Genomic DNA, 23,058 nt, shown 5'->3' with positions numbered 1-23,058 from the left:
ACTTATTTTGTTAACAGTTTCAATGCTTCCGGAATAGTATTTTTCGGTTTAAGCACAAATTTTGCAATTTTTACACTTTTAACCTAAAATCCAAAAACATTACATTTTCGATCCTTTTTGGGAATGAAAATCATTTTTGACCCTTGAAATAGCTTTGTTACACTTTTTATCCCCTGATTTGAAGAAAATTTCATTTCATCCCCTTTAATTGTCATTTTTCGCAATTTTTGGGCTTATTGGATCGAAAAGTCCAAAATTAGCCCATTAGGCTAAAAATTTACATTTTTAGTCCTTTGAAAATTTTAATATTCAGAAAAACAATTATTGAAACTGTTTTGACTCCTTTGAGCCTTAAGAAACCATAACTTGGCAACTTTTAAACCAAGTTTAGTATATTTGACATTTTAAGCCCAAAAATGGGTTTTATGTTGAAGTATGTTTAACACAATCTTATAAGTTATTATTCTTGACTTTTTTGGTGTAAAATAACTTAGATGATGTTTGTTTACTTTCTCATGTCATAGATCTCGAGTTAACACCCCTTTTTAGTTACATGTTCATCACAAAAACACAAAACATCATACATACATGCATAAAATCACACATAGCATACACATAAACATAGATCTACACATTTTCTTATATTCTCCCCCATAAAACTCATGAAAACCAAAAAGAGAGGGGTATGAAGCTCACCTTGAGTTGTGGGTTCGGTTTTTTGAAGAGAGAAATGAAGAAGATTCGATCCTAGCAAGTCTTCTTGGATGATTTTGACTTAGATGTGTTCTAAGATGCAAGATCACGAGTATGATTAGATTTAGAAGAGATTTTTGATGAAATAAAGTAGCTAGATCATGGATTAAACATCAACTTCCCTTAGATGATGAGTTTTGAGGTTTGATTTCCTTGAAAAGCTTCCTAAATCTCGAAAACTTGAAGAAGAATGGAGAGAGTTTCTTTGAGAGTGTTTGAGTGAAATGTGTGTGTGTGTGTATTCTCTTGCTCTCGGTCGAGCATAGAAAAGAGAGAGGAAGAGAGAGTGTTGAAGTGACCATGCATGGGAACATGAGAAGCGTGCATGGAGGTCCAAGAGACAATAAAGAGGTGGCAAATGAAAGTCAACTCCTTCTCTTTTGGGTTGTTGGGACGAGAAAAGGAGAGGGGAAGGAAGGATTTGGGCCCTTTAATGCTTAAGCCCAAATTAAAAACACATTAGGTGATTTTTATCCCAAATAATTCAAGGAATGATTTTTATGACCCATTAGGGCTATATAAATTTGTTATGGATCAATGAGGTTTGATTGAATAAAGTGTTTGATTGAAGTTTTGTTGTTATTGAATAAGCATCATACATGCTTTCACATTGCTGGTTCACATTTGTTATCATTGTTCAATGTTTACAAAGCATCGAAATTCCTAGTTGTGATAGTATGGATAGGTGTGGAAGGTAGTATTGAGTCTGTATTACTGAAAGCATAGGATGTATACTCGAATCGGTGAGAGTCTTGGAGAATCTAAGAAGCTTAAGGGAAGGAGAATTCTTGGTTATGCTCTAATCCTAGGGATATCTGCTTTGCCAGATGATGACGAGCACACATGGGGAAGGACCAGGGTTTGTTCTCAGCTCCGATGGTGAACTAGTTAATGGAAGGACTACCAGGGATTTGAGTTCACGTTGGATTAATGAGATGGAAAGTGTTTTACGTACTAGTCCCTACCCTTTAGGAGCTAAAGTTCGGTTCACTTTAGATCTCTTGTATCAAGCGGAAAGGAATTATTGTGTGACCTATTGCACTATCGGGATTGGATACTATGTCTTAGGAGTAGTTTGTCACCCAATTTAGGGCAGAGGTTGCTTCAGCTACTTCAGTTTAGCGGTGGACGATTGAGTTGGTGAGTGTGTCAGGGTGCGAGACCCTGAATGATATGATTTCTAGATCCTGAGAGCGGGAGATTGATTTGGAGCACATTGGGAAGAGGGGAACATATTAGGTGCATATATTTGAGGATCCTAAGAAGAGACCCAAGATTTCGGATCTGCTTTCGAGAGGCAAGCTGGACCGGATACAGTGCAGCACTTGCAGGAAATTGTACAATGGATTTTTTCATTCCAAGGGTTTAGGTAAGTATGTCTCTGGGTTTGTTTCCCTGCTTGTGTTTTGGGTTATATCTTCAAGTAATGCCATATGCTATTTGTATGTTATGAATTATTAGTGGTTAACAAAAGGTCATTTCCCTATTTGTGGGTTGGGAGTGTTCAGTAATATCTTCGCTTATGGTCGAGATAGGTTCAGGGGTATTATATGGAAGGTCTGCGGACAGGGTCCTACAGGATGGTTATTCAGCATCATTAGGATTCAGTGGTTCTAGTAACTGCTATTAATTGGCTGATGGAAGCGCCAAGGGAAGTGGCTCATTCTGTCTTTTGGTCTTCATGATTTGAGTATGGTATCATTTCAAGCATCAGTGGCTATTAGTTTTGCTAGGATTCAGGAAATGTTCATCTTGTCTTTAGAATTTGTTTGGTCTTTGGGGGATTGGCTAATGATGGAGCACTAGTTGTCATCCGGTCGATCGTTGTAAGGTAAGAGGGATTGGGAATCCTTCAATTACCGTGTGCTTTGGGAATTTTTTCGATTCAAAGTGGGGGAGAATCATTCAGGTATTCAGGAGTAGGAGTGGTTATGAAACTAGGATGAGTTGACATCCTTGTCAAGGAGGAGGGCAGAACAAGTGGCTATTTGGTTTGATTGTTGTGTGATTTGGGAGCTTGGAAAAACTTCCTAGTAAGTGAATCGTATCTTCTTGGTGCTTGATAGCAGAATTTGGGGGAAACAGACTGAGGTTTCAGCCATAAATTGAGTTCATTTCGGGTGTTCGTTCGAGTGCGTGCTCGACTCTGTGTGTTTCGAATTGGTAGATTAGGAGTAAGACATTGGGTTGCGGTTGTGTTAGGGCGTAAGTGTTGTTAGACTACGGGGGAGCCATAGAATTCACTAGTATTTAGTTTGGGTGAAAGTGTTGTAAGACTATGGGGGAGCCATAACATTCACTAATGGTTGGTTAGGGTGGAAGTGGTGTGAGATTATGGGGGAGCCGTAGCATTCATTAGTAGTTGGTTGGGGTGAAAGTGTTGTAAGATTGCGGGGTAGCCGTAGCATTCACTAGCGGCCAGATACTGTGGGAAGTGTTGTAAGACTGTGGGGTAGCCGTAGCATTCACTAGCGGCCAGATAGTATGGGAAGTGTTGTAAGATTGTTGGGTAGCCGTAGCATTCACTGGCGGCTGGATAGCGTGGGAAATGTTGTGAGACTGCGAGATGACCTATAGCTTTCCCAGACTCTTTCAGACGATTAGGCAAGGGTAGGCCAATTCGCAAGATTGTGGGTAAATGACAACATGTTTGAAATCAGTAAATGGTAGGTCGTAGGAGACCGAGTATGAGGAAGACTACAGCTGGACCTATAGCGTTTAGCCTAGTATCAGGATAAAGTCGAGATGGTTTAAGTGGTTATCAACTGTGAAGTTTTCTGTTGGAAGTTGCGAAGGGAGACGGTGTAGGAGCCTTTTTGGCTCAGTAATCGGACTGGAACCCAAAATTTCAGATGACTGGCTGACGAATTGAGATCAGGGAGGTCTCGGTGGATTGAGGAAAGCTGCCAGAAGGTAGCAGCCTGCTGTTTCAGTGTTTCAGGCAGTATTAGCGATTTAGATTCTATGGGAATGAGGAGTATCCGGGTTTTTGGGTAATGCCAAGTCACTCACAGCGGAATTAAATAATTTAAGATTAATTTATTTGACTCTGTTGCGCAGATCTTGTCTGAGTCTAACCGTTGTAGGGATGAATCTTCTACTTGAAGGATTATTTGAGCCTCCTGTCGAGTTAAGTGTTCTTTAGCGGTATATGGTCAGTGACTTTGTCTCCGTCGAGATGACAATGTGATCAGGGATTGAAAGCATTTTGTATGGTGCAATACTCTATTGAGGATGGCTTGGTCGTAGTTCGGTGTGAGGGGTCTGACAGAGAGTCAGAACATTGAGACTTAGGTTTCAGATTCCAGATAACTGGGGCCGGGTTCTATTCGAGAGTTTGAGGACTTGTTCTTCATCGGATTCGGCGAACTATTTCGAGGATGGTTTCGGCATATCTAGATAGATTATTGTTAGAAGTCTTATGATTGGTCTATGTTAACGTATCCCTCAGGAAGAACGTCAAAAAAGAGGAGTCAAACTAACGCTGAGCTTGGCCTGGGTAGAACTTAAACATATCCAGTCTGAGGCCAAGGTTGGGCCTTTGTCAACGCGGAGTCACTGGTATGACGGTTAAGGGTCAGAACTGCGTCTTGCCATCTTCTCCTAGAAACAACGTGTTAGGTTTTGAGCATAACAACATCCTATGGTGTACATGCAACCCTAATTGCTTTGGATCAAGGTTTTTCTAATCCGAACTTAAAACTATGAACACCAAAGCAAGAACCCTGTAACGCCCCGTTTATTTAAAAAAAATAATAAAGGTAAGTCTCGGACTAAATTATGAAGAATTTTAGAAGTTAGGGGTTAAAAGTGTAAGTTCCAGATTAGCTTTTTAAGTAATTATGAAAGCGAGGACTAAAAGGTAATTTATGGGACTTCTTTTGAAAAGATTTTAGAGGTTAAGGGACTAACTGATAAATTCTGAATTTGATTTGTAAGGAAATTCCAAAGCTAGGGTAGAAAAGGTAAATTAGGGGCCTTGGTTTGAAAAGATTTTATGGGGAGGGACCGTTCTTGCCAATATGGAATGAAGATTGTTGGTAGCATAACTGTTGCATTGCTCAAAACCCTAACCCTAGGGAGTGTTATACTCAACCGCCACCCGACTCCTTCATGTTTTTCCGGCCAGACGAAGACCCGATGGCCACCAGCGTCCATGTCGTCGGCCAGAGCCACACTCTAGTATGTCGCCATCCAGCTGCCAACGTGAACCAAGAGCGGACGTCATCTCCTTCTTCCTCCTGTGGTTGGTGCTCCTTCCCGGCTGCCTTGCGCCACCTCAACCAGTGGCTGTGGTCGGAGTGCACCTCTAGATAAAACTCACAACGTCGTGGGTTCTGTAGACGTTGTAGCTGAGTTGGGACACAAGGAAACTCGCCACCACCATAAGGTGGTGGCTATCATAAAAAATCCTCTGGTAATCGCCGCTGCTGCCGTCGCCTCGTGTCACCACCACCATCGTACGCCACCAGGTGGATGGTTGGCTTCCTTTTTCATAGCAAGGAAGTAAAGATGTGCGTATTTCAGTTTGTATGTATGGGTTTGTATAGCTGGAGTTCACGGAAATGGCATCACCACCACCATAGGGTGGTGGCTGCCGCCAAGCGCCACCGTCGGCCACCATGATGTGGCTGTGTATGTGTGTATGATAGTTTGTGTGTGTGTGTTGTTTATCTTTGGATTAAGCATTGTAATTGTAATTGCCCAAACCAATAATGAAAAGAAACTCAAACCACCACTGTAAGGTGGTGGCTGCCGCTTTTTGCTACCATTAACCACCACTACCCGAGGTGGTAGTGGGAGGTGCCCCACTAGCAAACCCTAATGGTCTTAGAGATTAGTTTTGGGCGTATTGGGCCATGTTTGGGTGGAAAACGCTAATAGTGAGTATTTGGGCCTTAGACTTATTTGGACCCAGTTTTGGGCCATTGGGATTGGATTATATATTAAGCCTAATTACTCCATACCGTTTATCTAGTAGGGTAAGAGACTTAATGGATTAAGTCCTTAATGGGCTAAGTGAGAAACATTTAACCCTAATTGTCATTTTATGTGAAACCCTGGTTTAACTTGGACCATGAGTTGGGCTTTATATTGGGATTTGATGATTGGGATGATAATAGGCCACCCAAGAATAAGCAATTGGGCTTAGAATAATTTAACGGGCCTAGAGTAAGACCCATGTGAGGGTTGGGGCCCAATTTGGAAAATCGGGCCATAGTTTAGGCCTTGATGGTTATATGATATTGGGACATTAGAATGCCAAATGTTGGAGGGGACTAAATGGTTGGGCCTTTGATCAAGACTATGTAGAGACTTGGGCCCAATTGGGAAAATTGGGCCATAGATGGGCTATAGTTGGGCCTTGGTCCATTATCAGAATTTTGGGCCTTTTTATTGGGCCTTGAGCTTGAATGGGGTAAAGCAATCTTTTACCCCAAGCATGGACTTATGGGTATATGTGTTGGAACCCAATTATTAATTGGGTGTTATTTTGATATTAACAGATCAAGAATCTGTCATCCAGAAGCTATGGTTTTGTCAGCGGGACGTCAACAATGTGTTGTGAGTTTTCCTCCAGTAGGAACGGGTCTAAGGCACCAATATTGGCCCATTTATATAGTGATAGTATATCGGGGTTAGCCAGATGCAGTTTATATGCTTCCAGACTTTAGTCCGATGCCAGGGTGGTCCCGAGAAGTAGTTATGTATGCTAGATGTCTTTGTGATTCATGCATGTGTATGTTATGTGTTATATCCTCCGGACTTCGGTCCGATGTCGGGCATGCCCGACGCAGTATATGTGATTATGTTATATGTTTATGTTCATGTTTATGTTATGTTCAGTTTATTTCGGACTTCGGTCTGATGCAGTGGGCGAGGCCCAAGTTATTTCGGACATCGGCCCGATGCAGTGGGCAAGGCCCTAGTTAGTCCAGACTTCGGTCTAATACAGCGGGCAAGGCCCTAGTTATTCCGGACTTCGGTCTGATGGAGTGGGCGATGTCCTAGTTATCCATGAATTTGGTCCGATGCAGTAGGCAAGGCCCAAGTTATTCCAGACTTCGGTCCAATGCAGTGGGGAAGGCCCGTTATTTGCTTTATATGTTATTGTATGGTATGTGGTAGTTTGGAGGAGCTCACTAAGCTTCGTGCTTACATTTTCAATTTTGGTTTCAGGTACTCAGTTTTCAAAAGAGGAGCTCGGGAAGATTGCAATGCACACACCATCTGTTCAACCTTGGATGTTTATACTTTGATATTTTGACAATTGTTACGATATTTTGAGATACACTGTTTATGATTTTTATATGATATTCGATGACTATGGTTTTATTATTAAATTAAAACGAAATTTTTATACTGTATTTTTGGGATGTAACAAGTTGGTATCGGAGCCTTGGTTTGAGGGATCCAGGCTTGCTTTCGGGTATATCTGAACTCAAACTAAGAATTGGTATAGAAGTTTTCAAAAGAAAACCCATGTTTATAAAAAGGATTTGAGAAAGAAGGGAGTTTTAGAAAAAGAAAAATTTTAATTTTTGGAAAATAGAGAAAAGGGTGTGGTGCATGCAATCAACCGAGCTCAAGTAAGTACTCCCTAATTATCCTTACAAGTTTATGTATGTTATGATTGTTAGTTTATGTAGAACAACATGCTAGATTAGAGCTAAGGATCTAGGAAGAGATGCCTTGTATGCTTTTATGAGCTAGTAGACTAGCATGCTAGAATTGACCAGCCAGGGGTGTGATAGCCTGTTTAGGTTATGCCTGATATTTGTGTATGACCTTTATGAATTGCATGCTAGTACAGATTCCTGACTAGAGGATAGAACAGTTTGATTGGGGTATGTGGTTAGTTTTCCATTATCCGAATGCTGCTTGCTTTGTGCTTTGTGGGACTTCTAGTGATGTAAGTTAGTTGGTAAGTGAATATGCTAACTCGCAAGTGGCACAGGCTGAATAATCCCATAGTGATAGACTAGGCCCTATTGCACAGCTCTTGTTTGAGTCTAACCGTTCTAAGGAAGAGTATTTTACTCGAAGGATTATCAAATCTCTGTTTCATGTGGCTATGTTCATGAGGTAGCTAGTTGACATTGATGGGAAGTCCTTCAGCAGCTGAGGATGGGGTGAGACAGAGATTTTCGCTAGGGAAAGCCTAGAATGAGTTTAACATGAGATCAACAGTAGTACTAAAAGGGACTTGGTGGAGTCGAGGCAGTTCTTGAGTAAAGTACGGATAGATGTGGAAGGCAGTATGGGCCTGTACTACTGATAGCAAAGGATCTGTACTCAATCAAGGAAGGTTGCGATGAATCCAGGAAACTTGTAGGGTGCGAGATCCCTCAAGATATGATGATTATTCTGATGTTTGAGATGGTATGTTTTCGAGTATAATGATTCTATGTGGAAGACCAGATAGTAGTTCTGGTGCCGGCAAGGGATCAGGCTTAGACTTTTGAGCCAAGCAGATTGATGATTAGATGAGGGAGTTCATTCCATCTGAGAGTACGTGCTGTATCATCGACCAGAATCTTGTGATCTTTAGCATGATCAGGGAGGGCATTTTAGAGATTGTGATTAGAGGATGAGTGCATTCTGCACTGAGAAGCAGTCATGATATGTATGCGTACATTGATGCTTCAGGAGTTTAGAGCTTGTAAAGCTCCAAATTATCAGGGGGCTGGAGGCCCCATTTCTACTAGTAGATGGTTGGCAGATGTCGACAACACTTTTAGTACCGGCTATTGTCTCAAAAGGGGGACAAGATCCAATTTACTTCCTATATCATGAAGTACAGAGCGCGCGAGTGATAGGAAGAGGTTGGTAGTGAGTTGAGTGTTGATGCTATGTCATGAGATGATTTTAGATCAGATTCTGGACCGAGTGTACCCAGGCGATTGAGGCGCATCAGTCGGTGCTAGAGTTAGTAGATTTCCGTCAGATTACAGAGACTGTGACAGAGATCACTGCCAAGTATCAGGAACGAGGGAGTTTAGTTGGTTGCACAATATGTAGTAGATGAGGAAACGAAGAAGGTAAGACATTAGGACACACTGTAGAAGGATTGCAGGGAGATCATGAGTATCCTGGGGTGCAAGTCCCTGAATTATATGACTTCTAGAGCTCAAGGATGGGATATTGACTTGGAGTAAATTGGGAAGAGGGAACCAAATTAGTTGCTCATACTGAAGGATCTCGAGAGGAGACAAAAGGTTTCAAATCAACTTTTGAGAGACCAGCAGGGTCAGATTTAGTACAGCACGTGTGAAAAGTGCACGGTGGAGCCTGTCGATCTGAGGGTTTAAATAAGTGTGATTATAAATTATTCTCTGTCTAGAGTTGAACTATTTTTTTTCAAGAGAGTTCACGTGTTGATCGCACATCAAGAATTAGTAGTGGGTATCAGAAGGGTATTTCCCTAATTATGAAGTTGGGAAGTGGTTATCGAGTTCTTAGAAGTTGTGTAAGCTTCTAGAAGAGCTAGCATTGAATCACTAGCAAGGGTAAGTGTGAGTTCTAACAGATAGATCATGGGTGATATGAAGGATTGAGAATTCTTTCAGTTTTCTGTGTGCTGTAAGGCATCAGCTGAATCAAGATGGCGGAGAATCTTCTAGGGATTCAGAAGTAGGAGTAGTTTTGATACTGGGATAAGCTTCGCATCCTTGTCAGAAAGGAAGACAGCCCAAGTGGCTGTATAGTTTGAGGATAGTGTGAAATGGAAGTTAGGAAAAATTTTCTAATGATGAGATCCGTTCTCGGAATGTTTGCTAGCAAGCCTTAGGGAGTTAGGTTGGGGATTCCAGTCAGGACATGGGTTCAGTTTTGGATGTTAGGTCGCATGTATGCTCGGCGTCGGATGTGTTCAGATCAGTAGTCAGCGAACGAGATAGTATTAGAGTGTTGTAAGTCTGCGGGTGTAACCGTAGCATTCACTAGCAGCCATATAGTGTGAGAAAGTGTTGTAAGTCTGGGGGAGTAGCCGTAGTATTCACTAGCAGTCAGATGGTGTTAGAGCGTTGTAAGTCTGCGGGTGTAGCCGTGGCATTCACTAGCAGTCAGGAAGTGTTAAGAGTGTTGTAAGTCTGCGGGTGTAGGCGTAGCATTCACTAGGTTGGTAGATGGCATGAGTGCATTGTTAGGACGCAAAAAGAATAGTAGTACCCACCAGTTCGGGTGGATCAGTGAGGATATGAAAATCCATGGATTCGATTTTGGAATTTCCCAGACGGATTAGACCTGGTTAAGCTAGTGATAAGACTGTTGGAACGCCACTACAGTTTTGAGATCAAGAACGCAATGGATTGCTTAAGGTTGCTTGTTATATAAGGTTGCACTTGGTCATGTAGCAATCATGTTTAGGTGTGGTTTGGTAATATCGGGATTCAATACATGGACTCGATCGGTTGGATCAGGAGGTTGTTAGAGCCTTAGTGGCATGATAATTAGTGGCAACTAGTTCCAGAGAAGGATTTGTTCAGAAGTCATGCGCGTCGACTAAGTACGGGGCCCTTTGGCTCCGCAACCGGGTCGGAACCCAGTATTTCAGGTAATTGGTGAACTAACAGAGACCAAAGAGGTCTCATTAGATTCTGGAGAGTAACCATGTGGAAATATGCTCATTCAACCAGTTCAGTATTCGGGCAGTTTCAGCGTTTGGCGCAATGTTAGTAATTGTGACCTAAGTTGCAATTATAGAAAGGATAGTTGGTTTATTGGGATGTGACAAGTTACTCACAATGGGATTATCTGAGACCTTGGCCAAGTATAAGTGACTCACAGGGATAAGTGGATCTATGATTCTGTTTTTCTAATAGGAGCTTTGAGTTACCAGGAGATGAGTAGGCAGCTGAGAGACAAGTAGACTGTATTCAGAGAGAATGATTCAGTATGAGTGGTCTGTCAAGGATTCGGACCATCTCGAGACAACATATTTTAGACGGAGTAGATGTTATCTTGTTGCAAAGAATTCGTTCACCCAAGGATTTTAGGGCTTTGCGAAGACTGGTCACGGCTACCCTGGAAAGGTTAGGGTGTGCTAGGATGGTGACGATGTACTTAAGTAGTTTAGCATGTAAAGGATGGTAAGGAATGATTTCGAGGACGAAATCTAATTTAAGTGGGGGAGAGTTGTAACACCCCGTTTATTTAAATAAATTAATAAATGTAAGTCATGGACTAAATTTCGAAGAATTTTAGAAGTTGGGGGTTAAAAGTGTAAGTTCCATATTAGCTTTGTAAGTAATTATGAAGGCATGGACTAAATGGTAATTTATGGGACTTCTTTTGAAAAGATTTTAGAGGTTAAGGGACTAATTGATAAATTCAGAATTTTATTTGTAAGAAAATTCCGAAGCTCGGGTAGAAAAGGTAAATTATGGGCCTTGGTTTGAAAAGATTTTATGGGGAGGGACCGTTCTTGCCAATATGGAATGAAGATTGTTGGTAGCATAACTGTTGCATTGCTCAAAACCCAAATCCTAGGGAGTGTTACATTAAGCCGCCGACTTCACTACTCTCGTGCACTCCTCCAGCCGCCACCCGACTCCTTCATGTTTTTCCGGCCAGACGAAGACTCGGCGGCCACTAGCGTTCATGCCGTCGGCCAGAGCCGCACTCCAACATGTCGCCATCCCACTGCTGACGCGAACCAAGAGTGTACGTCATCTTCTTCTTCCTCATGTTGTCGCCGCTCTCAACAATCGGTGGAGTCGCATCGAGCATCTTCGTCTTCTTCTGCCTCTGCTCAGTCGCTGTTGATCATCCCGGGCGGCTGTTGCGGCTGGTGCTCCTTCCTAGCTGCCTTGCGCCACCTCGAGCAGTGACTGTGGTCGGAGTGCACCTCTAGATCGAACTCACAACATCTTGGGTTTTGTGGACGTTGCAGCTGAGTTGGGACTCAAGGAAACTTGCCACCACCGTAAGGTGGTGGTTGTCATCAAAAATCCTCTGGTAATCGTCTCAGCTGCTGTCGCCTCGTGTCACCACCGCCATCGTATGCCACCAGATGGATGCTTGGCTTCCTTTTTCCGAGAAAAGAAATAAATATGTGTGTATTTCAGTTAGTTTGTGTGGGTGTGTATAGCTGGAGTTCCCGCAAACGGCATCACCACCACCATAGGGTGGTGGCTGCCGCCAAGCGCCACCGTCGGCCACCACGGTGTGGCTGTGTGTGTATGATAGTTTGTGTGTGTGTGTGTGTTTATCTTTGGATTAAGCATTGTAATTGTAATTGCCCAAAAGAATAATGAAAAAAACTCAAACCACCACCGTAAGGTGGTGGCTGCCACCGTTTTCCGCCATTAACCACCACTACCCGAGGTGGTAGTGGGTCGTGCCCAACTAGCAAACCCTAATGGTCTTAGAGATTAGTTTTGTGCCTATTGGGCCATGTTTGGGTGGAAAACCCTAATTGTGAGTATTTGGGCCTTAGACTTATTTGGACCCAATTTTGGGCCATGTTTGGGTGGAAAACCAGAAGCTATGGTTTTGTCAGCGGGACATCACCAGTGTGATGTGAGTTTTCCTCCAGTAGGAACAGGTCTAAGGCACCAATGCCGGCCCGTTTATATAGTGGTAGTATACCGGCCTTAGCCCGATGCAGTCTATATGTTTCCGGACTTTAGTCTGATGTCGGGGTGGTCCCGATAAGTAGTTATGTATGCTTGATGTCTTTGTGATTTATGCATGTGTATGTTATGTTTTATATGCTCCGGAATTCGGTCTGATGCCGGACAAGCCCGATGCAGTATATGTGATTATGTTATAGGTTTATGTTATGTTCACTTTATTTCGGACTACGGTCTGATGCAGTAGGTGAGGCCCAAGTTATTCCTGACTTTGGTCTGATGTAATGGGCGAGGCCCTAGTTAGTTCGGACTTTGGTCTGATGCAACGGGCAAGCCCTAATTATTCCGGACTTCGGTCCGATGCAGTGGGCGAGGCCGTAGTTATTCAGAACTTCAGTCTGTTGCTGTGGGCGAGGTCCTAGTTATTTCGAACTTCGGTCCGACGCAGTGGGCAAGATCCTAGTTATTCCGGACATCGGTCCGATGCAGTGGGCGAGGCCCTAGTTAGTCTGGACTTCGGTCCGATGCAGTGGGCGAGGCCCTAGTTATTCCGGAATTTAGTCCGATGTAGTGGGCGAGGCCCTGGTTATTCCGGACTTTGGTCCGATGCAGTGGGCAAGGCCCAGTATTTGCATTATATGTTAATGAATGGTATGTGGTAGTTTGGGGGAGCTCACTAAGCTTCGTGCTAACAGTTTCGGTTTTGGTTTCAGGTACTTAGTTTTCAAAAGAGGAGCTCGGGAAGATTGCAGTGCACACACCATCTGTTCAGCCTGGGATGTTTATACTCTGATATTTTGACAATTCATACGATATTTTGAGATACACTGTTTATGATTTTTATATGATGTTCGATGACTATGGTTTTATTATTAAATTCAAACGAAATTTTTAGACTGTATTTTTGGGATGTTACAAACCCTATGGACTAGCATATAACAATCGAAAATCACATATGATTAGGGTTATAATCTTTACCTATCTTGTTATGTAGTAATAACAAGTTTAATCCTTCTTGATCTTGACTTGTGAAAGCCTAGTGCCCCAGGTGTTGCACCTCTATTGGAGTCACAAATACCTAATGTAATCAATGACTTGGGAGAGAAGCAAATTTCAAACACTCTACGGTTTCTAAAGCATAGCCGAAATTCCTTAGTGTAAGGGTCTATTTATACTTGTGGCTGCTATGGTTTTTAGGTGGAAACCCTAATATGACTACTTAAGCCTTAAGCAGCCCATGGACTCCTTCTAGAATAACCCTTGGACGAATTCCTTATGGGCTTCCCATAGAATTTGTCCATCCTTATTCCAAGGTGATCCATCAGCCCAATTGCAACTATCAGATAATTACAATATCAGTCCACTTTATTTAATCAGTCTCTTTTGACCACTAAATTTATTCCAAATTAATTATGATCAATACTAATTAAATAATATGATTTCCAAATAATATATTAATCTTGTAATATATTAATAAAACCATTTGAGCATGAATTTATTAATCATATAATAAATTCTACTCTTTCTCGTCTTTTCATCCTATAAAGTTGAATGACTAAACTCAACCCAAAAGGACCATGCTCATACTCAAATCAAGTACATACCAAAAATAGTTATGGGCTTAGAAACCTAATCCAATAGAATCTCACTTGGATAAGTCTAATAACTATTATTGCATGTACGACTTCAGAATCTGATTAGCAATCATTGCTTTCAAAAGCCGTTGTCAAACTCTGAACTTGTCAGTAACGCGTCCTATAGACAAGGAATCATATATCCTCCATTCTCAAGATATCGTATAGAATGAACATTAACTTAGTCCAGGCTTGGCCATGCGCTTAGTGTGTTATCACCAAATCATCGAGGGACCCATAGATATCACTTTTATCCTCTTAGGGTAAAAGGAACGGATAAACGTCGAGTCATATGCTTGCACTATTTACTCATCAAATCACACATAACAATATGTTTTATAACATCAAGTTAATAATGTGTTTACATATTATCAATGTGCAACCCACTTGTAAACAACAACTCATATCTCTTTGTTTCAAGAATATAAGATATTATCGTCTCACAATCACTCATGGTAAAATCCATGAAGTGACTCACGTGAGCATGGGTTTAATTTAATACTCAAATCTTATTCTAGGAGCACTCACAAACACTGCAGCAGACTTTTGCTATGTCTAAACAACTTTAGACAATTTGAAGTCGCATTCATGACAGTCTTACCTCTTTACCTACTTCGAAAGTATGGTTGACTTTAGATGTTTGAATAAGCTAGTTATTCTGGAATTCAAAATATGCGAAGTGAAATACAAGAATAACCGAATCCAATATGGCCTCAAAATTTTTGAGTATAAATAAAACATTTATTATTTAATCACCATATTGATTACACATTATCATTATATAATGTTTCTGATAATCAACTTAATACTTGGATTATAAAAACAGTTTTCCCATGCTCCAAGCATGCACACTATGTTTACCTATGGTCCTTACTTTGTTAAATAGATCAATCGAACAAATTTCCAATGATGATCATTTCACAATTCCCAATCATTATCACAAGTGTAAGAATACAAAAATTCTTCCACTATAATATATTAGATTCTAACATTTTATGCATTGATCATTTTGTAATGTCATAGCACCAAAGTCACCAAGACTTTGCCAATGAAATTACAAAGTGTTCTATTGGAGATTATTACAAGACAACTCTATAGACATCAAGTCTCACATTAAAAGTACATTCCTTTTAACATCCTTCTTGCATAAAAGTTTCTAATCTACACAAAGATTCTTAATATCCAACTCCCATTATGGAAGAATTTCCATATTTGACACACGAAAACTCATTATTAATAGAATCCTGTCTATTCATAATAATATCAATCTGGTCCATCCATTACTATACTCCCAACTGCTCACAAGAGACCAATCCTCGATAAACCTTAGATCATCTTTGACAGTTGTTTAACTATTTTAGTCATGACCGGTTCTGGTCTTTTTTTCTCTCTTAATGCCCTAGGATTTGGAATAGACAGAATGATCGAACATTACAATATATGCCATCGATCCTATACCCAAAGTAGATTGGATACGATTCATAATAAAGACATGATACTTTAGCAGCCTCTTACTATAATATTGCCATATATATAATTCCCTTACGTTGAACCTTTTCAACATATCATTCATATATGTCCTTTGACTAAATTTGATTAAAATTTCTCGATCTAAGCTTTTAGATTTGAAATGAAATATAAGTTAATCTCCCTTAATTATAGCAAAGCAACATTTCAACTTCTGCAACATTGTGAATTGAAACTTTTGTTTTCTATAATTAATCTTGCTAAATCGCAACACTTAACGTAATAATTGTGCTCCCACTAGAATAATAATTACCTTCCTATTACCAAAACGCTTATGTTCCCACTAGCTTTGACATGTATTCAGAAATTAGTTGGACTTCTAGAAAATCAATACTTATTGACTTTCTTACCAAAGTTCATATTTCTGATACGAGATTCTTCGATAAGCCCATACACCTTTCATTAGAAAGCTCAAATGTGTGTCTAAAATACTTTAGAACTTATAGAAATAAGTCTTTAAATGTTCAAACTATTTTCCATTTCTCACAATTTGAACTACGAAGAGGTATGCCATAATCATAATAAAATTTGAGAACGCAATTTACACAACAACTATCTCCTTAAAATCTTCTTAGTGAAAGTGTTTCCTCACAATCATTTTCATGAAATGGAGAGAAACCTTACCACTTAGGTTTATGGTGTATGTGTTCCTATCCATGTGAACTTATCATAGCCATAATTACAAGACAATGTTTGTGACAAAGCCAAACTCATATGGATTGAGCTTGTTCAATATTAATTTCTTGCCACTTGGCAGCACAAGTGCCTACCATGACTTCAAAGTTGTTAAGCAGCTCACCTATACTAGTCAATGCAATTTCATTGTTCAAGATGTGTATGAAATTATTTGAGAACTCGTAGAATTCAGATGCATAGTCAACTTAACTGGAATGACACAGAAACAAGAATGTGTCAACACGATAGGTTATAAACCTCAAATCATGTGCTAGTGATTGACAATAGGTTTACTCTTGATTAGTTCTTAAAACCTTTTCAATATCTTTAACACTCCCACTGACCTCTTGACATATAAGATTCTCTTGTTTAAGAAACATTTATTAACAAACAAATATTCAAGTGATAGTGCCGACTCTTATCAAGAAAAAAACTTCACACAATTGGTCTTAGTCGGTCTTTGTCTTATCCAAGACATCACAACTTACCAATTTCAAATATGCAAGAGCAAGAAACCTTTCTACTCCACATTTGGTGAAGTGTTATAAACCTTCTTAAGATTATGTCACTCAAGTCATAATATTGAAGTACGACTTTAAGACTTGATTTTGGAACGAAGTATGATTCATCCTTTTGATTTAACCATTTCAACAATTCTCGATTCCTTTTCTCAGCCATACTAGTGCACTAATTTGTCCTTAGAGGATCATTTGCGATATGGTTTTATAATCATTAAGATGATCATAAAACATGATACTCAAGTACTCTCCCTTCCTTTCTGATTAGATAAACTTTTATCTTTCTGCCTATTTGATTCTTCTTATTCTCCTGCTATACATTGAAACTTTTCAATGATTTAGAATTACACTTAATCTTGTAAGCATGACCATATTTACTAAACTTTTAGTAAATGTGATGAATAGTCTTGTTGTTCTTTGTGGTGGACTTGACTAGTGCCCAATATCTATCGGATCCTATAGTCCCTCACTTCACTCACATATACATGTGAACAAGGAATTAGTCTTAATTTCCGAAAGATGAAGGTTCTCATTCAATACAAGTTGCATGATTCCATGTTTCAATCCAATTGAAACTAGGGTGATGAGAATCTTTCATCATTTGGTAAATTTCTTACGATACCACAAATAACATAACTAAGAATCACATCCATTTCCAATATTGCTAACACTACAAGAAAAAGTCCCTTTTACGACGCGCAAAGCACGACACTCATTGATTTATGTTAGGCAAAAGAGAGTGACATTTAAAAAGTGTCATCTCTTCAAAAAATTTAAGGATTTAGGTCACGCATTATTGCATGCCCTTGAATTAGTGTCTCATGTAAAAAAAAATTAAAAACACAAAGGGCACTTGTGCGACCTTAATAAATGTCGCCTTATAATTTTTACTCAAAACGCACGTTCTCAAAGGGGGAAATGAAATCCACTTAAAATTCTAAAATTTTTAAATACCCCGCTTGAAGATCTTCTTCGTTCTCTTATTCCCTTCTCTCTACAAACCCTAATCAGGATACCATCTCTGCTATACATCTCCGACAACTCATATAATCGTTTTATAATTTTTTTCTTAAAAACGCACGTCCATTCTTGAACATCACAAAATGGTGACCAGCAACTACGGATTTTATTTCCCCCTTACATATAGTCGTGATTTTCATCCAGAGTTTCAAAAACACTTCCCTCACGTACGCTTTTCTTCTTCAATGTCACATCCATTTAGGGTTTTGGCATACAAGAACTCTATTCGCACCTCTACAGGTGAAATTTTGTTCTTATATGATGATTAGGTCGACATAAGGTCTCGAAGATGAAATTTTCCTTCCTAGTCTAATTAATTGATTATCAACGGCTCCTCTCTCTCCCGTCGGTGATTTCCAGCTTCGGTCTTCACCCACATCTGGTACGTGGAGTCCCTCAATCACCTAATTAATTGTGGTTACTTTTTTTTTCTTTTGTTAACTTTTATTTTTCCTACTGATTTTCACCTCCTTACGACAATCTATCCTCCATCGATGATGCTCCGCTTTGCCGCCATCCCTCAAGAGTAATCACGAATCATTGTCAGGTAATTTTTCTCTGTTTATGTAGATTTCACCATATGAATTGTGGTTATGTTTTTCATTTTTTCTAATTTTGATCTAGTCTACTGAGTTTGATTTTGTTCAAAACTATTATAGGAACTACTTATTAGGGTTTATAAGCTCTTAACCAAGCGTACAACAAACTTATAGGATCTACTGCTGGATTTTTTTAATTTGGAAATCGTGATCCTATACCTCCAGGATCATGGATTTAAATAACAGCTTTTGTATTGAAACACACTTTTTCTTAATAGTTGTATCAGATAATCATTGTATAATTTGTTGTAATGCAAGGTTAGTTATGAAAACCAACATTTTATTTGGAATTATGACATATGGGATGTCTGGATGTGTGTTTAAGCCAATTGTTGTGACTTCAAGTCGTAGGAGTCAGTTTTGGATGAAGTAGGAAGCTGGAAATGATTAATCAATTGCAAAAGGAAGAGTTGGTGTTAACATATGATGTTTGGAAGAAGGACCAAAATAGATATGAAACCTTGAAATAATGTCCAAAACTGAAAAAAGTTCCAATTTTGAAACTAACATAGTAAAATATCAAAGCACAAGACCATTTTCATAATTTACTCAAAGGTTAAAATTTTGTGATTCTTATGTCCATTTGGAAATCCTAAATGACCCTAAAGTCTTAAAATTAGGGGCAATTTTGGAATATATGAAAAGTTAGGACTTCTAGATATATATTTTACACTCACATGACAATTTATATAGTTCTTTTCTTTTACCTCTTTTCAGTCGTATAGAAGACATAGCTTGGGATGCTGGTAGTATAGACGTCGAAGAAGTTGTTCTGCTTCGTAAGCATCTTTTTATTCCATTTTTACCCACCCTTTACTTTAATGTATTTGTTGATTTTGTATTCTGTTTGTACATATGGAAGAATTACAGATGGAATTGGAAAATCTTTGTCATAGTAATCGAGTTACACAAGATGAACAAGTAGAGATTTATCAACCCTTATGTGAAATGATAGAGGTACTACTCCTTAGATGAAATCCTCATACTCGTATATTACAACTGTATTTATTTTTTTAATATTTATTTTAAACTGTTTGTTATGACAGGGCATTATTAGTTGGATCAGGGGGAAGAAAAATTCATTGGGGAAGCATAGTTTTCAACGTAGTGCATCATGGTCAGTTCTCTTATATATATATATATATATATATATATATATATATATATATATATATATATATATATATATATATATATATATATATTTTGAAATTTTCTTCATGTTATCATATATTTAGTTGGTCTAGTGATAAAGCTTTAAAAGAACTTGAAGAAGCAAGCATCAAGAATGTGCCACAAAAGTAATCCTCTTCAGCTGCATTTCTCCATCAAAATTAAAAAGATTTACTTTGAGTTTTTATTGCACATATAGTATTTTTCAAACATCCATTTTTTCATACAATTAAGATTAAGTTACATAGATGGTCCCTGAGTATTGCATGTTGGCGTAATTCAGGAAAAAGCCCACATAGGCATTTTAGGAAAATTGCTTTTATTATTTTTTGTTTCCCGGTTTTAGAGTATGACTCAAACTCTTTCTTTTAGTATAAATATGCTACGTTTATAGGTATTTAGGATGAAGGTTTTTCTGCAATAAACTTTCTTTTTAACCAAGCAAAATCACAAATCCCGTTTTTTTTTTTTTTGCATGTTATCGCCCCTGTTTCTTGTTCCTTGTTGTGCAGTTTTTTCCCTTCTTTCCTTCCTGTTCTATTCTGTTTTGTGTTCTTAGGCAACAAGATGAGGTAGATACTTTACATTGTTGTTTTGTTTCCAAAAAAGGTTTCTTTGGCAAATTTTGGTCATCATTTAATGTTTTTTCACTAATGTTTTTAGTCATTAGTCTGAAGTATCCTAATGAATGAGGTCCCTGTTCCATGTAATAAAATACTATATTACCCTTTATCTAATTATTTTCAAACTTTTATTTATTTTATATTTATATACTTATTAATATATACTAAGAATTTGGAACAATTAACAACACCTGTGATTGTCCACCCACAAACAACTGAAACATCCACTGTTTTGAAAACCGGACAGGACCGACCGGTTAAATCGGGAACCGGACGGGAGACCGGTTTAATTGGCCTCAAAAACCACCTGTTACTAAACCAGTAAAAAACCACCGGTTTAATAAAAAACCGGTCAAAACCATTTTGGTTGAACCGGACAAAACCGGATTTGAAAATTTTGATCTTTAAAAAAACTACAAATTTTAGATGCCACTAAGTAAGAAATGTCAATGTATTTACTGTGGGCCCCTTTGTTTGGGTTGTGCGTCCATGCAAAGGGCAGAGGGCCGGAGAAGTTTATATAACGGAAAAACACCTCCATACTTTTTATTTTTGGTCGATTTGGGATAGCTTTCCACTTCTTTTTATCTTATTACTTACATAGCATTTCTTCTCATTTCAATTTTTATATAGATTCATTTTATGATAAAATTAAACCTGTCATATTTTATTTTAACTTGAACTCCTAAGACTTTAGTTATCCCAAAAATCTCATTTCAACTTTTAATATATATATATATATATATATATATATATATATATATATATATATATATATATATCCGGTTTTTCTGGTGTCTGGTGTCTTGAAGAGTAGGAGCCTCAAGACCTGATGGACATGTTCTCCTTATGCATGCCAGAACTTTTCGAATGCATGATATCCAATACACAGCTTGTGCATATCTTTTCAACTCTCTTACAAGCACCTAAAGTATTCATACCTTTTGCAGATGTATTGGTTAACTTCCCTATAAGCAGCAAACTCGATGTCTTGAAAGTTTGGAGCTCAGCCTAGATGAGGCAACCTATTTAACTTAATGTTTGTAAATAAATTTCTATTTTAACAAAAAAAAATAGTTCTTTAAACAATTGTTTTTCTATTTTTTCAAATACAATCTCCATAAGCAATTCTTTATAGAACCAATTATTATAAGTTTCTAACCCTTATATTCTATTTGTGCTGTTTTAGAGTTATGGAAAAGAATATATATAGAAGAACACTATGACAGTTAGTTGCTCCAGGTCTGTATATTAAGTGTTTGCTAATGGTGAAAACTCTTGTTTTTCTTTTCAGGTGCTAGCTAAACCGAATTACAACCTAGTTCTCTACTTTGTTGCTGATAGGCCAATAGCCAAAGACTCTTTGCTGGAAATATTTATTAATGGAACAAACACTTTTCGTGATTCAAGATTCAAATTGATTCCAAGCATTGTGGATGTATTCATTTTTATCTTTTTTGATATTTGGCTAGGGTTTTTAAATATATGATGTTGAATGATAATTTTTTTTAACAGGGTTATTGGATGGTCAAACGTGTAGTTGGATCAAGAGCCTACCTATTAGGGAAAGTTGTAACTTGCAACTATCTAAACAAGATAATTTTTTGGAGGTAAATGTCTAAACTACCCTTCAGTACTACTTATATTATCTGATGTTTGTTTCCGTATTCTACATTGCAATCTAGACATATGGTAGCCTTCAAGACCCTATGAAGGATGAACTTCAGTTAGCTCCAGGTGGTAGCTTCACAAAGCCAACTCAAATGCAAATTGAAGGATATCTACTTTCCATATATCCAGGTTTCTTGGCTTAGACATAACACATGGATGATATAATTTGTATTATTGGATTAAAAAAATAACACCATTCATGTTTACAGTGTGATGAATTGTCCAGGAAAGGAAGAACAATAATGCCAATTGAATTTCAGGTTCCATTTTGTATTATTGGATTGCAAAAATAACACCATTCCGTTAAAGAGGTACTGTTTAGAATCTAGCATGTATATATGACTATATGTACTTCATACAAGTTTACATGACACTCTTCAATAAATATAGTTACTTTCTACTACTTTGTGACTTTGTTTCCCCTGAAACTTGAAATAACAGGGCAAGGAGAGCATTCTAAACATTCTGGAAACTTTAAAAGAAGAGGGATATGGGTACACATAAGATTTTGGAAGTTTTAGTAATGTTTCTTGTAGATGACTTGGTCGTTCACTTTGCAACAAAGCATTCATCACTTGGTATGTGTTGTTATCTTCTTTCTAGTCTTTACTTACACTGATTTTACTCAAAGTGGCATATTTCTATCTGTGCTTGTGCTTGACATAACAAGTGCTATTGGCTACTTATTGTCCCTTTGAAGGGGTATGATTCTCATCACCTCACTGAAGAACATCTAGGTGGCAAAATAATATCACGTTCTATTCTTCTTTGTGCCTTTGAAACTGCAAGAGATGCTAGAACCCTTAGAAAACCTAAGGACAAACTGGAGAAGTGAGTTGAAGAGCTGACATGGATATTAGACTTTGAAAAGCATTTGAGGGTATATTTTTTTACATTTCTTGTATCTAATTAGTTTGTAAATTTTTGTTACAACTATTGATTTGTTTTATCTTTACATGGAACGATTATTTGTATGACATTAAATTTTATGCAATGGATTGTATTTTTTGTATATGATATTTTATTTTCTATTATGAGACATTAAATACAAATTTAATTTGAAAATTAGTAAATCTATAAATAATATTTTTTTTAAATATTTAAAATTATGATACGCAAAAATGTGTGTCATCTTCATTTATGACATGGCCTTTCTTGACAGGGGCTTTCTTGATACGCATTGCGTGTCACTAACACGCGCGTCCTAAGGTTACGACACGCGAATGCGTGTCGTCTTCCTTTATGATAGGGCCTTCCTTGATACGCATTGCGTGTCTTAAACGCGCGTC

Source organism: Lactuca serriola, chromosome 4 (assembly GCF_051521515.1).
Source record: "Lactuca serriola cultivar US96UC23 chromosome 4, Lser_US96UC23_V15, whole genome shotgun sequence".
Classification (NCBI taxonomy): domain Eukaryota; kingdom Viridiplantae; phylum Streptophyta; class Magnoliopsida; order Asterales; family Asteraceae; genus Lactuca; species Lactuca serriola.
The sequence above is the reverse complement of the archived record's forward strand: the minus strand, read 5'-3'. Positions refer to the sequence as shown.